This window comes from Chrysochloris asiatica, unplaced genomic scaffold, assembly GCF_000296735.1.
Source record: "Chrysochloris asiatica unplaced genomic scaffold, ChrAsi1.0 scaffold00111, whole genome shotgun sequence".
Lineage (NCBI taxonomy): Eukaryota > Metazoa > Chordata > Mammalia > Afrosoricida > Chrysochloridae > Chrysochloris > Chrysochloris asiatica.
Window position 1 is genome coordinate 2449216 of NW_006408629.1, and position 15025 is coordinate 2464240.

Sequence of the window (15025 nt, forward strand, 5' to 3'; positions counted from 1 at the left end):
TTCTCATTCCACAATGCTATCAAATTAGAAATCAACAATAGGAAGACCAAGGAAACCAAGTCAAATACATGGAAACTGAATAACACCCTGCTGAAAAGCGACTGGGTAGTAAAATAAATTAAATGCGAATTCACAGAAGGATACAACTCTGGTGGACACTTTTGCTGATTTTAAACCATTCAGTGTCCACTTGTTCTTCTCAAGAGTGTTCTTGATCAATGCACAGGTTCTAATGAGCACAATTTAGTGTTTATGGATACTCATGCTCCATAATGTTGCCCATAACTTGTCATAATCAACACAATCAAAAGTTTTTGCATGGTCAATTAATTATAGATAAACATCTTTCTGGTATTCTCTGCTTTCAGCCAAGATCCATCTGATGTCAGCAATGATATTCCTCGTTCCACATCCTCTTATGAATCTGACTTGAACCTCTGGCTGTTCTTTGTCATTGTATGGTTGCAGCCATTTTTAATTTTTTTTTAGCAAAATTTTACTTGCATGGGATTTTAATGGTATTGATAATTTCCACATTCCATTGTGTCACGTCTCTTTGGAATCGGCACAAAAATGGATCTCTTCCAATCAGTTGACCAGGTAGCTATTTTCCAAATTGTTTTGTATAGATCAATAAGTGCCTTCAATGCTACAACAGTTTTTTTGGAAGATTTCAAGTTAAATCCCATCAATTCATGGAGCCCTGTTTTTTACCAATGTCTTCAGTGCAACTTGGTCTTCTTTCATCTGTACTATTGGTTCTTGATCATATCCTTAAGTCTTGAAATAGTTGAACATCAACCATTTCTTTTTGTTACAATAACTGTATATGTTCCTTCCATCTTCTTTTGTTGCATCATTCAATATTTTGCCCGTAGAATCCTTAAGTACTGTAAGTTGAGGCTTTATTTATTTACTCAGTTCTTTCAGCTTAATAAATGCTTAGTGTGTTCTTCCCTTTTGGTTTTCTAATTCCAGGTCTTTGCACATTTCATTATAATATTTGACTTTGTCTCCTGTAGCTGCCCTTTGAAATTTCCTCTTAAGTGCTTTTACCTCTTCATTTCTTCTTCCTTTTGCTTTAGTATCTCTATACTGGGGAGTAAATTTTAGAGTCTCTCCTGACATACATGTTGGTCTTTTCCTTTCTTCTTGTATTTTTAATGTCCTTTTGTTTTCATTCTGCATGATGTTCTTGATGCTAACCCACAACTCTTCTGGTCTTCAGTCTTTGCTGTCTAATGCATTAAATATGCTCTTAAGACTATTTCTAAATTAAGTTGGGGTATGTTCAAAGTCATGTTTTGACTCTTGTGAATTTATTTTAATATTCTTCAACTTCAGTTTGAATTTGTTTATGAGCAATTGATAGTCTGCTCCAGAGTCTACCTCTCATCTTCCTTTGGCTGACAATATGAGCTTTTCCATTATGTCTTTCCATAAATATAGTCAATACAATCTGTGTATTCCATCTAGTCAGATCCATTTGCATATTCATTGTTTATGTTGATTAAAGAAGATATTTGCAATGAAGAAGTCATTGGTCTTACAAAACTGTTTTATGCAATCTTTAGCATCTCTGTTCTCATTAAGACCATGTTTTCCAACAGTTGATCCTTCCTTTACTTTTCCAACCTTTGCATTCCAATCACCAATAATTACGAATATATCTTGCTTGCATGTTTGATCAATTTCATACTGAAGAAGTTAGTAGAATTCGTCAATTTCATCATCACTGGCTTTAGTGGTTGGTGCATACATTTGAATAGTAGTTATATTAATTGGTCTTCCTTGTATGCACATGGATATCATACTATCACAGGGAGTGTTGTTCTTCAAGACAGGTCTTGAAATGTTCTTTTTGATGATGAATGTGACACCATTCCACTTTAATATGTCTTTCCTGTCATTGTAAACCATGTGATTGTCACATTCAAAATGGCCACAACAGTCCATTTCTGCTCACGAATGCCTAGGATATCAATGTTTGTGTGTTTCATTTATTAACCATTATATCCTTCTCCAGGGACTTGTCCCTACTCATAACATTCTCAAAGTCTCACCATTCTCACTTCCAAGGAACATTCTGGTTATAGACTTTTCCATTTCCAACATAGACTTGTCTACTATTCTGGTTGTTGTTGTTAAATTACTTCGAGTCAGTTCCAAACCTATAGAGGGTTTTAAAGGAGTAGCTGGTGGGTTTGAACTGCTGACTTTGCAATTCATAGTCCTGCACTAACCATTCAGCACCACACCAGGAGTGCACTATTCAGGTAGTCTGTGGTATATTCAATATTCTACACCAATATCTTAATTCAAAAACGTCAAGTCTTTTTTGGTCTTCCTCATTCAGTATTCAGCTTCTAGATATATATGAGGAAATTGAAAACAAAATGGTTTTGTCAGGCACATCCTAATCTTCAAAGTGACATCTTTGCTCTTTCGCACTTCAAAGAGATCTTTTTCATCAGGTTTTCCCAGAACAAAATATTGTTTAATTTATTGACTTCTGGTTTCATGGGACCATCCCTGAAAAATGGAATCCTTTACTATTTCAATCTTTTCTCTATGGTGATGTTGCTTACTGGTGCAATTGTGAGGTTTTTTTTTTTTTTTTTTTTTTTTTTTTATGTTGAGGTGTAATCCATACTGTCTACTTTAGTCCTTGATATTTATTAGTAAGTGATTCAAGTCCTAAACTTTCAGAAAACAAAATTATATGACCTGCATATAGGAGGTTGTTTTAAGTATTCCTCCAAACTTGATGCTATGTTTTTCTTTATATAGTCCAGGTTTTCAGATTGTTTGTTCAGTATACAGATTGAATAAGTATCGTGAAAGTATATAATCCTGACACATACTTTTCCTGATCTTAGTGGTATCCTTTTGTTCTGTTCAAATGGCTGCCTAATAATCTATGTACAGGTTCTGCCTGAGCATGAACAAGTAAGTGATCTGGAATACCCAATTTTTGTAATGCTTTTCATAATTTGTTATGATTTGCACAGCCTTTGCATAGACAATAAAACACAAGTAAACATATTTCTGATACTTTTTGCTTTCAGCCAAGATACATCTATCTCTCATTCCACATCCTTGTCTAAATATGGATTGAATTTCTGGTAATTTTCTGTCAATGTATAAGGATAACTTAAACAACATTGCTATTAGGGTTCCAGTTTATATATGCACATGCGTATTCAAAAGAAAACATGTTTAAGCTTGTCTCTGCAATAACTGGATGGCTGCTGACAAGTTCTCTCAATAATACAGCTGTTTTTGCTCATTAGTGTGACTTCAAAGAAATGTCCAGTTGTCCTAGCCACAGAGGGCTAGAGCTGAGAGTGAAGCGTCCACCTGATACAAAGGGAAGGGACAAGAATAACCAAACATGCAGAAAGTACCCATTTGACCTAGCTTCGATGGTTTGATGGTCAGACTCAACTAGAGGAAGAAAAAAAATATGATAAAGGAAATAAGTGTAAATTGTCACAATTTGATGAACTTCACCTGTATTTATGGATGTAGAAGGAGTCTCTACATCAAGGATTAAATCTATTATCCCCTCTGTATGAAGAGATGATAGGGACAGGCAACTTAGAAATTGTTGTTGCTGTTAGGTGTAATCGAGTCAGAACTGACTTATAGAGACCTTATGGACAACAGAATGAAACACTGCCTGATCCTGGGCCAATCTCACAATTGTTACCACGCTTGATCCAATTAAATCAGTTCCCATCATGGAGGATGAGTATATCATTAAAAAATTGCCAAACTATTGAAAATTATGGCCCAGCCATGTTACCATTTATTTCAGGGGATATGACACAATCTATCTTTGCTAAAGATAACAACAACAACAACAACAAAAGAAGCAACAGTACATTGGCAGGAAACTGCCAGAGATCAAGTTGGATTCAGAAGAATATGTGAAAAAAGGTAAATTACTGCTGACATCAAATGAATCTTTGATGACAACAGAGAATACAAGAATGATGTTTACTTGTGCTTGGTTGACTAAGAAAAGGCTTTCAATTGTATTAATCATGAAAGGCTATGGATAACATTTTGACGAATGGGTATTCTTGAACACTTAATTGTGTATATGAGGAATTTGTACATAGACCAAGAGTCAGTTGTTCCCACAGAACAAGTGGACATTGAATGATTTAAAATCAGGAAAGTTGTGTGTCAGTGTTGTATTATTTCACTATATTTATTAAATCTGTATGCTGAACAAATAATCTGAGAAGCTACATTGTATGAAGAACATGGCATCAGGGTTCAAGGAAGATTCATTAACAACTTATAATATGCAGATGATATAACCCTGCTTACAGGAAGCAAAAATGACTGAAAATACTTGCTGATGAAGATCAAAGCTCACAGCCTTCCATAATGATGCCAATGTAAAGAAAACAAAAATCCTCACCACTAAATCAATAACCTCATGATAAATGGAGAAAGATTGAAGTTGTCAAAGATTTCATTTTACTTTGAATCAGGGTACAAGATCAACATACAAAAATCAGTTAGATTCCTCTATACTAATAATGACAGCATTGAAAAGGACATTAGGAAAGCAATACCATTTACAATAGCTGCCCAAAGGATGAAATACTTAGGAATAAATCTAACCAGAGAAGCAAAAGATCTGTACAAAGAAAACTACAAAACACTATTACAAGAAACCAAAATAAATTTACAAAAATGGAAGAATATTCTATGTTCCTGGATAGGAATACTTAACATTGTGAAAATGTCAATACTACCTAAAGCAATTTACAGATATAATGCAACTCCAATCCAGATTCCAACGACATGGAAAAAGCAATTACAAACTTAATATGGAAAGGAAGGTTTCCTTGGATAAGCAAAGCACTGCTTAAGAAGAAGAACAAAATTGGAGGTCTCTCACTCCCTGATTTAAAATTTTACTACATGGCTACAGTGGTCAGAACAGCCTGGTACTGGTACAATGATCAATGGAACAGAATTGGGAATCCAGAAGTAAATCCATCCACATACAGCCAACTGATATTTGACAAAGGGCCAAAGTACATTGAAGGGGAAGGAGATAGTCTCTTCAACAGATGGTGCTGGCAGAACTAGACATCGATATTCAAAAGAATGAAACAAGACTTTTATTTCACACCATGTACAAAAACTAAATCAGCATGGATTAAAGATCTAAATGTAAATCCCAGAATTATAAATTTAAAGGCTCTAATACAAAGCATACATAGACTACCAAACATTGTGACAATTGCACAAACAAAGTAAGACAAGATAGATGATTGGGATATACTGAAAAATTGGAAAACTTTGTCCATCAAAATATTTCACAAAAAGAGTAAAAAAGGAGCCCACAGAATGGGAAAAAAATCTTTTGCAATGACATATTAGACAAGATACTAATCTCTAAAATTTATAGGAAACTATAACACCTCTACAAGAAAAAGACAAATAACCCAATTTAAAAATGGGCACAGTACATTAACAGGGACTTCACCAAGGAAGACATTCAGGCAGCCCACAAACATATGAAGAAATGTTCACAATCATTAGTCATTTGTTGTTGTTAAGTGCCATTTAGTCGGTTCCATCCCATAGCAACCCTGAACAGGGTTTCCGAGGCTGTAAATCTTTATGGGAGCAGAAAGCCTCATCTTTCTCCCATGGAGCAGCTGGAAGTTTCGAACTGCTGACCTTGCGGTTAGAAGCCCAATTTATAACCACTATGCTACCAGAGCTCCTTCATTAGTCATTAGACAGATGCAAATAAAAACTACAATAAGATATCATCTCAAATTAGCAATAACAGCAAAAATTTAAAAAAAGTAGAGGACAATAAATGCTGGAAGAGGGTATGGAAAGACTGGGACCCTCCTACATTGCTGGTGGGAATGCAAAATGGTCCAACCACTGAAAAACAGCATGATGCTTCCTAGAAAGTTGGAAATAAAAAATACCTAATGACACAGCAATTCCTCTACTTGATATATATCTGCAAGAAATATGAGCCAGAACATGAGTAGATTTATGAACACCAATGTCTATTGCAGCACTATTCAAATAGCAAAAAGATGGGGATAGTCTAAGTGCCCATCAATGGAAGAATGGATAAACAACCTTTGGTATGTACACACAAAATAATGCTATGCTATCTTGAAGAATAGCAAGGAAACTGCAAGTCACTGCATAACATGGATGAACCTGGAAGAAATTATGCTGAGTGAAATTAGTCAGTCACAAAAGGACAAATATTGCATAAGACCATTATTGTAAAAACCTAAGAAAATGTACCCAAACTAAAGAAAAATAAAAAGTCTTTGTTGGTTGTTAGGGGTGGGAGGGAAGAGATGGTGGAGACAGGTTAGAGGATAGACACATCATAGTTTGAGTGTTGAGGGGGCAATATACAAGGAAGGGGAGAGAGTACACAAGAAATGGGAGGGGAATGGAAGAATAAAGTAGGAGAATACTTAGGCAGCTGTGCATGGGCTAAATGAGACAGAGTTAAATAGTGATGTACGCTCAACCTTGGAACAACAAGACTCTGGGATACAGGGATGGAGGTATAGTCTGAATGGGTAAAAGAGGGGAAATGAGTGATAGGGCAGTCAATATATAACCAGAGGGAGGTTGGAAGAGGAAAGATGGAGGTGGCAGGAGACACAGGAGGAATGCAGTGGTTAAAGTCAATGCTGTTTACTGTTGGTGCATAAAGGGGACTGAAACCATGTAATGAAGCAAAGTGTATGATTTGCTGAATATAAAACGGATGATCTACTTTGTAAACCTTCATTCAATTCAAATTGAAAAAAAAAAAAAAAAAAAAGGAGCAATGGTGACATTTTGAGGACTAAGGTGCATGTGGCCCAAGCCATGGTATTTTCAATAACCTCAAATGCATGTGAAATTTGGACAATAATAAGGAAGACACAGAAGAGTTGATGCATTTGAGTTACCATCTTGGAGGAGAATATTAAAAGCACCATTTACCACCAAAAATGCAAACAAATCTGGGTTGGGAGAAGTACAGTCAGAATGGTCTTTAGAAGCCAGGCTGGCCAGACTTCATCTTTCATACTTTGAACACGTTATCAGGGGGTACAGTCCCTGAAGGACACTGTTTGGAAAAGTGTAGGGTCAGTGAAGTAGAGGAAGAACCCCAATGACATGGATTGACACAGCGGCAGCAATAATGGGCTCAATCATTATAATGATTGTGAGGTTGACCAGGACTGGGCAGTGTTTTCTTCTGCTGTGTATAAGGTCACTATGAATCAGTACTGACTAGATGACACCTAACAGCAACTACTATTACCACTACTATCTTCACTATATATGTTGCTGTTGTTCATTGTTATTGTGTTGGTCTAACGCATAGTTATCTTGTATAGGGTTTCTGAATAGCAGCTGGGGGTTTGAACCACTAACTGTTTTTAGCAGTCCAATGCTTATCCTATGGTGCCACCACAGGGTGTATTCTTTAAATATTTGCTACCACTTTCTTCTGGTTTCCATTGTTTCTGATGAGAAATATGCAGTCATTTAAAAAATTGCCCCATCCTGTCTGATGTAAAGGAGCCTTGGTGTACACTAGTTCGACACTCAACTGTTAACCAAAACAGTGGTTAGGTTAAAAAAAAAAAACCTTACCTACTTGGCATCTGCCCATTTCTACTGGGCTGGGGGGTCTGATTTTGCAAAATTGAATAAAGAACACCTCACTCTCTTTAAAATGAGTACAGATTGGATTACTTGAGTATTTGTCAGTAATGTTTCTCATAAATTTGGGGGCCCATCAGGGATTTTCTGCCTGCTTGGAGCATCAGCCCTCCTGGAAAAGGAGACACATCCCTCCTTGGTTTCAGCGGCCTACTCTACAAGGGTGATTCCTCCCAGCAAGAAGCAGAAAAAGACCCGAGACTGTTAAAAGATGATCATAATTAATGATAGAGACATAAAGGATTGAGAGCAGAATAACCACAAAGACCAGGCAATCTGTGCATGGGCCAGGGTGGGAAAATGGGGCTATCTTCAGAGAAAAAAATACTGTTTTAAAAGATATTTGGTGTACACTTTCTGAATTGAAAACAATTTTTTTTGTTGTTGTTAAAATTTAGGCCACCCTGTATGTATTCATTTCATCTCATTAAGAGGAGGAAAAGGAAATTGTGCTGTAGATGTGAGTATTGAAAAAGCTTATAATGTTAAAATATGTTTGATTGACATTCTTGTTTGAGATGCTTTTAAATGAAGTACTGTATTCATGCACAAAGATGATAGAGCTAGTAATGTTTCTTTTAGTTTGAGGAAATGGAAAGAAGGTGGTAAATACTGTTGTTAGAATGTGTTATCCCTGAATATTTACATGTTAATCCTCTCAAAATTTTTGAAGCTGAAGGGTTGAATGGTACTCCAGACTGTGGAGAAGGAGCGGACTCACTATTTCTCAAGTAGTGGGACTGTTGAAGAGGAACTCTCTCCACAAGTGACAAGTACTTACCAGTGGAAAGAACATTGCTTGCCCAGGGAGACTCTCAAAGTGACCCTGAAAAGAAGCTGAGAGGCTGCCTTGCCATACCACTGCCAGATTGTCACATTTTCCCCTGTTCCTCTTGCTCTTGGGGAGTCTGAAGAATTAGTCCCACTGAGTCTTCACTTATCAGAAGTCATAGTAAAAGTAAACTTAAAGAGAGAAGCAGGTCTGTCTCTGCAAATGGAGAATACCTTTTGGGATTGGGGTGCACTGGGGTTTATAAAGGTATGGGGTCTCTTCTTCTAAGAGTGGGCTAATACATATTGATTAGGAGGAGTGGTATTGTTGAATATTCATAAATTTTTATTAAATGGGTACAGGCTACTTGGAAATGAAATGCCTTCTATAGTTGTCAGCTCTAGGCATTATCTTCATGTGTTGTCTGCTTATGGCCAGCTGCGTCTATTAGGGTTTCAGGGATTGATATCCTTATCTTTGTCTTCAGGCTGTTCTTCTCAATTGGACTAGAAATGTCCTACTCCTTTCTTGATCCCTGTTTAGTAGGAGAGGATTCAGGGCAAATGGGTGGATATGAAAACAGAGTAAGAGAGGCCTAAGGCCCAGGAGTTCTAACCTGTCTCTCACAAGATACAGTGGGTTTGGAAGCTAATATGGGTAAAATGTATAATTACCAGGGGAGAGGTACAAAGGTCTTTTGTCTACAACCAGCCAATCAGGTTGATAGTAGATATAACTATGGCATCTTTCCCTCAAACCATCAGATTAGGTGTTTGCCAAGTTTTATTCTGCCAGAAATTGGAGGACCCAATGCTTATCTCAATTAATGTTCCCACTGTCAGCAATAGAGAGCCGAGAGTAGTGATTCAGGGCTATGGAATGAGTGCTCACATCTCTAGACAGGACTCTGTGTGCTGAAAATGACCCTAAAACAGTAGAAGTGATTGAGATAAATATCAGAGATAGAAACAAGATGTAGAAGTGTGAACACTTGGGTAGAATGGGTTAAATGTCAGTACAGTTTCTAAACAAAAGTGATTGGCATGCTTGGGCAACTGATAAACCACAGGCACAGATAATTCTCTTTTCCCTTGGTTGGGATTTGGACATGTACTGCATGTTGGCTCTGTACCAAGACAAGGATGCTTGGGAAAATGAAACTTGTAAGTGTTTGTCAAAGACAATTCCTTTATTCTCCATAAGGATGATGAACCATTCTTCTTGTCTTTAAAGGCAGGGAGCATACTTCACAGTGCCTATAGGAGAATAGACAACTTGAACTCACATCCAAAATGTCACTGGTAAACCTAGCAGTGTCCTATCCGGTCCTCAGGGTATTGTGGAAAAGGGAATATTTGAGATTTGCTGCCATCTCATTGTACTGAGACGTACGCTTTGGTCCAGCTGGCAATTCCCTTCAGCTTAGTGTTCCACAAAAAACCTGAGCAACATGAAACATGATGCAAGCGGAAAGGGAGGTGTATGTGTAATATTGGGAGCTAAGTGTGGTACCTCTGTGTTGTTGTTGTTGTCAGGTGCCATCGAGTCAGAACCGACTCATAGCAACCCCATGCACAGCAGAATGAAACAATGTCTAATCCTGGGCCAACCTCACTACCACTGCCACACTTGAGTCCATCAATGATGCCACCTGGCCAATCCATCTCGTTAGGGGTCTTCCTCTTTTTCTCTGACCCTCCACCTTACCCAGCATGACATCCTTCTCCAGCGACTGTTTCCTCCGGACATATGTCCAAAGTAGGAGAGACGAAGGTTAGCCATCCTGGCCTCCAAGGAGCACTCTGGCTACACTTCTTCCAAAACAGATCTATTGGTTCTTTTGGCAGTCCATGGCACTTTCAGTAGTCTCCTCCAACACCACAACTCAAAGGCATCAATTCATCTACGATCTTCCTTATTCACTGTCCACCTTTTGCATCCATATGAGGCTATTGAAAACACCATGGCCTGGGTCAGGTGCACCTTAGTCCTCAAGCTGATATCTCTGCTCTTCAAGACTTTAAAAAGTTCCTGTGCAGCAGATTTGCCCAATGCAATACGTCATCTGATCTCTTGACTGCTGCTTCTGTGAGTGTTGATAGTTGATCCAAGAAGAATGAAGTCCTTGACAACTTCAATCTTTTCTCTATTGATAAGAATGTTGTTTATTGGTCCAGTGGTGAGGATTTTTGTTTTCTTGACATTGAGATGTAATCCATATCGAAGGCTGTGCTCTTTGATCTTAATAAGTAAATGTTTCAAGTCCTCTTCACTTTCAGCAAGCAAGGTTGTATCATCTACATATCGCAGGTTGTTAATGAGTCTTCCTCCAATCCTGACACCACGTTTTTCTTCATAGAACCCAGCTTCTCATATTATTTGCTCAGCATACAGGTTGAATAAGTATGGTGAAAAAAATACAACCTTGTCACACACCTTTCCCAATTTTAAAACATTCAGTGTTCCCATGTTCTGTTCGAACAACTACCTCTTGGTCTGTGTACAGATTCCTCATGAGCACAATTAAGTTGTTCTGGAATACTCATACTTCTCAATGTTGTCCATAGCTTGTCATGATCCACACAATCAAAAGCCTTTGTGTAGTCAATAAAGCATAGTTAAACATCCTTCTGGTATTCTCTGCTTTCAGCCAAGATCTATTGGACATCAGCAATGATATCTCTCATTCCATGGCCTCTTCTGAACAAGGAAATAGAGGAAGTTTATGTTCCACGGCCTCTTCTGAACAAGGAAATAGAGGAAGTTTATGGGGAAAGTGGGAAACTAACGTTAAATGAGAATGCTCCCAGTAAGGACTAATAGGTGACCTTGGGAGGAGATTGTAAACTTCAAAATACACAGTAAAAGGGGAACTAGAGGAGAGGTTTTTTTAAGACAGGGGAATAAAACTGTTTGCAGGCCAGTCACACTACACATCTCCTGTGTCTACTGGGTTTGGCGCCCAATTTGCAAAATTAAATTTAAAAAACCTCACTCTCACTAAAAGAAATAAACAAAAACAAAACAACAACAACAACAAAAGACTTACCTACTCATTGGAAGAAAGATGTGACAGTCTGCTCTCATAAAAATTTCCAACATTAAAAACACTATGGAAGAATTCGACTCTGTCTTATGGGAACATTATGAGTCGGCATTGACTCATCAGCACTAAGTTTTTTAGGTAACATGTCTATAGCCATTCTATAGGACAGAGAAGAACTCTTCCATGTGGTTTCTTAGGTTAAAATATTTACAAGAGCAAATTGCTAGATCTTTTCTCCCATGGATGCCTGATGTGTTGAAAGCACCAACCTTTCTGCTAATACCTGAAGGCTTAACCATTGCAATACAGGTCTTCTTGATGGAAAACAACAACCACAAAGATGATTTGTAATTTTGCATGTCTGTGTAAATTCTTTGAGTATTTATTAATTAGGTTATTTGAAGTTTTGTTAGTAAAAGAATTCTTTATATATTTTTAATACCAATGCTTTATCAAATATGTTGTTGTGGTTGTTAAATACCATCAAGTCAGTTCTGACTTATAGCAACCATGCACAGCGCTTCTCAGGAGAAGCTGGTGGGTTTGAATCACCAACCTTGTGGTTAGCAGTCCAGTACTTATCCAATAGCACCACATTTTCCAATAATTGCTTCTATGTTGGGGATTGTCTTTCACATTTTTAATGATATAGTTAGAAATAATATAATTTTGAGGTAGTTCTATATTGTTTTGTTTCTAGTGAATTTGGCATCATATCTAAGTAAATACTGACTAACCCAAGTTATCTAATATTTATCCCCTGTGTTTTCTTTAATAGTTTTATGCATTCCATCATAATTTTTTTTTCTTGAATCTATGTATGTTTATAAATATTTCTTTATACTTTCTCTTTGTTGATGTTGTTGTTGTTGTTAGGTACCAACTCACAGCAACCTTATGTACAGCAGAACAAAACACTGTCTGATCCTGGGCCAACCTCACTACTGTTGCCACTCTTGAGTCCATCGATGCTGCCACTTGGCCAATCCATCTCATTGGGGGTCTTCTTCTTTTTCTCTGACCCTCCACCTTACCAAACATGATATATTTCTCCAGTGACTGCTACCTCCTGACAATATGTCCGAAGCATGAGAGACAAAGTTTGGCCATCTTGTCCTCCAAGGAGCATTCTGGCTGCACTTCTTCCAAATTGGATCTATTGGTTCTTTTGGCAGCCAATGGCACTTTCAATATTTTCCTCCAACACAACAACTCAAATGCATCAATTCTTCTACAGCCTTTCTTATTCACTGTCCAGCTTTTGCATCCATGAGTTTACTGAAAATATCATGGCTTGAGTCAGGCTCACCTTAGTCCTCAAGTTGACATATTTATGAATACCTTCTATTTAAATATGTATTTCAAGAGTGTTTGCAATTATCCAATTGAACATTTTTATAATGCTCCTTTAAAGTCGTTACCAAATATTTCTAACATCTATATATCCTGTCAGTGGTATTTGCTCTTGATTTTATCTTCCCATACAAATTGAGAATTTTGTGGTTCTTTACTTGAAAAACTGATTACGGTTTCTATAATAAACATTTTAGTGTTATATTATATTTTGAATTTTATTTGCATCAAATGGAGAATGTTGATGATTTTTTTTAGCCCTTTATTGGCTATGGTTCCAACAACAGTTCATTTTCCAAAACCTTTACAGTACTTTTTGTTCTGTTCTTCATGTGCACTACCCTCAGTTTCCAAAGTGTTTGCCATGCTAATTATTACCAGATTCATATTTGCATGGACTAATGGTTAACCTAGGGATTAATCAGCAACTTCATGTGATTGTTTCCCTAGCTATTTCCTCTCTGTGATTTCATTGATATTTTCCAGTCTTTACTGAAACAGACTGCTATACCTTTCTTCCACGGAGCACCTGATGAATTTGAGCCACGTTATTGGTTAAAAGTTGAACACTTAACACTTAACCACTGCACAGGGATCCTTGGAAAGTCTTTAACAATTTAATATCAAATAGTATACCCATTGTGGCCTTTTTCATATATATCAAATTCATATATCACATTTTTTGTTTCTTTGTGTACTTAAATGTCTTACAGTCTATCTAATTCAATCCCATCTTATAGGAAAATAGATTCCAGAAAGGCTAAATGATGTGGTCAAGTTCATTTTGATAGTTAGCAAAAAAAGAGGAACTATATTTTAGATTATGTAAGAGGTTGCATATGATCAAAAGCAAATGGTAATGAAGGAAGACATCCATTAATGAAGTGAAACAAGGCTTCAGGAACTGACGGATTATAAAGTGAAATGTTTTCACAAACTGATGCAGTGCTGGAGGCATTCACTTATCTATTATCAGTAAATTTGGAAGACAGCTACCTGGCCAACTGATTGGATGAGATCCATATTTATATGCCCATTCCAAAGAACCCAGCAGAATGCCTAAATCATCAAACAATATCATTAATGTCACATGTAAATAACATTTCACTGAAGACAATTAAGAAACAGTTGCAGCAATAAATCAACAGGGAGCTGCCAAAATTTCAAGATGGGTTCAGAAGAAGATATGGAATTATGGATATCCTTGCTGACGTTTGATGAATCTTGGCTAAAAACAGAAAATACCAGAAAAATGCTAATTGTCCTATATTGACTATGAAAAGATTTTTTACTACCTGGGCCATAACAAAATATGGATAACAATGTGAAGAATGGTTATTCCAGAATATTTAATTGTTCTCATGAGGAACCTAGACATAGACTAAGAGACAGTTGTTAGGACAAGGGGATACTAAGTATTATAGAATCAGAAAAGTTTTGTGTCAGGGTTGTATCTCCATACTCAATCTAAATGTTGAGCAAATAATTTGAGAGGCTTGATTAAAAGAAGATGAATGTAGCATCAGGATTGAAGGAATGTGCAGATGACACAATCTTGCTTGCTGGAAGTGATGAGGACTTAAAATACTTACTGATGAAGACCAAACACTAAACAATATATGGCAACCAGAGAAAAGATTTAAGTTGTCAAAGAATTCATTTTGTTTGGATCCACAATTAACACTCAATGAAAGTAGTAAACAAGAAATCAAATGAAGTATTGCATTAAGCAAATCTACTGCAAAAGACCTTCTAAATTATTAAAGAGCAAAGATGTCATTTTGAGGACTAAGTTGTGCCTGAACCAAGCCATAATATTTTCAATCATCTCATATGAACGTGAAAATTAACAATGATTAATGAAAACCAGAGAAGCATTCATAAATTTGAGTTATGGGGTTCGCTAACAATATTGAAACAGCATGGACTGCCAGAAAAGCAACAAATCTATCTTGGAAGAAATATAGCCAGAATGCTCCTTAGAAGAGAGGGTGTTGTCAGGAGGGACCAGACCCTGAAGAAGGACATCATGCTTGGTAAAGTGATTGCTAGATGCCATCGAGTTGGTTCTGACTCATAGCTATCCTACGCACAACATAAGGAAACACTGCCTAGCT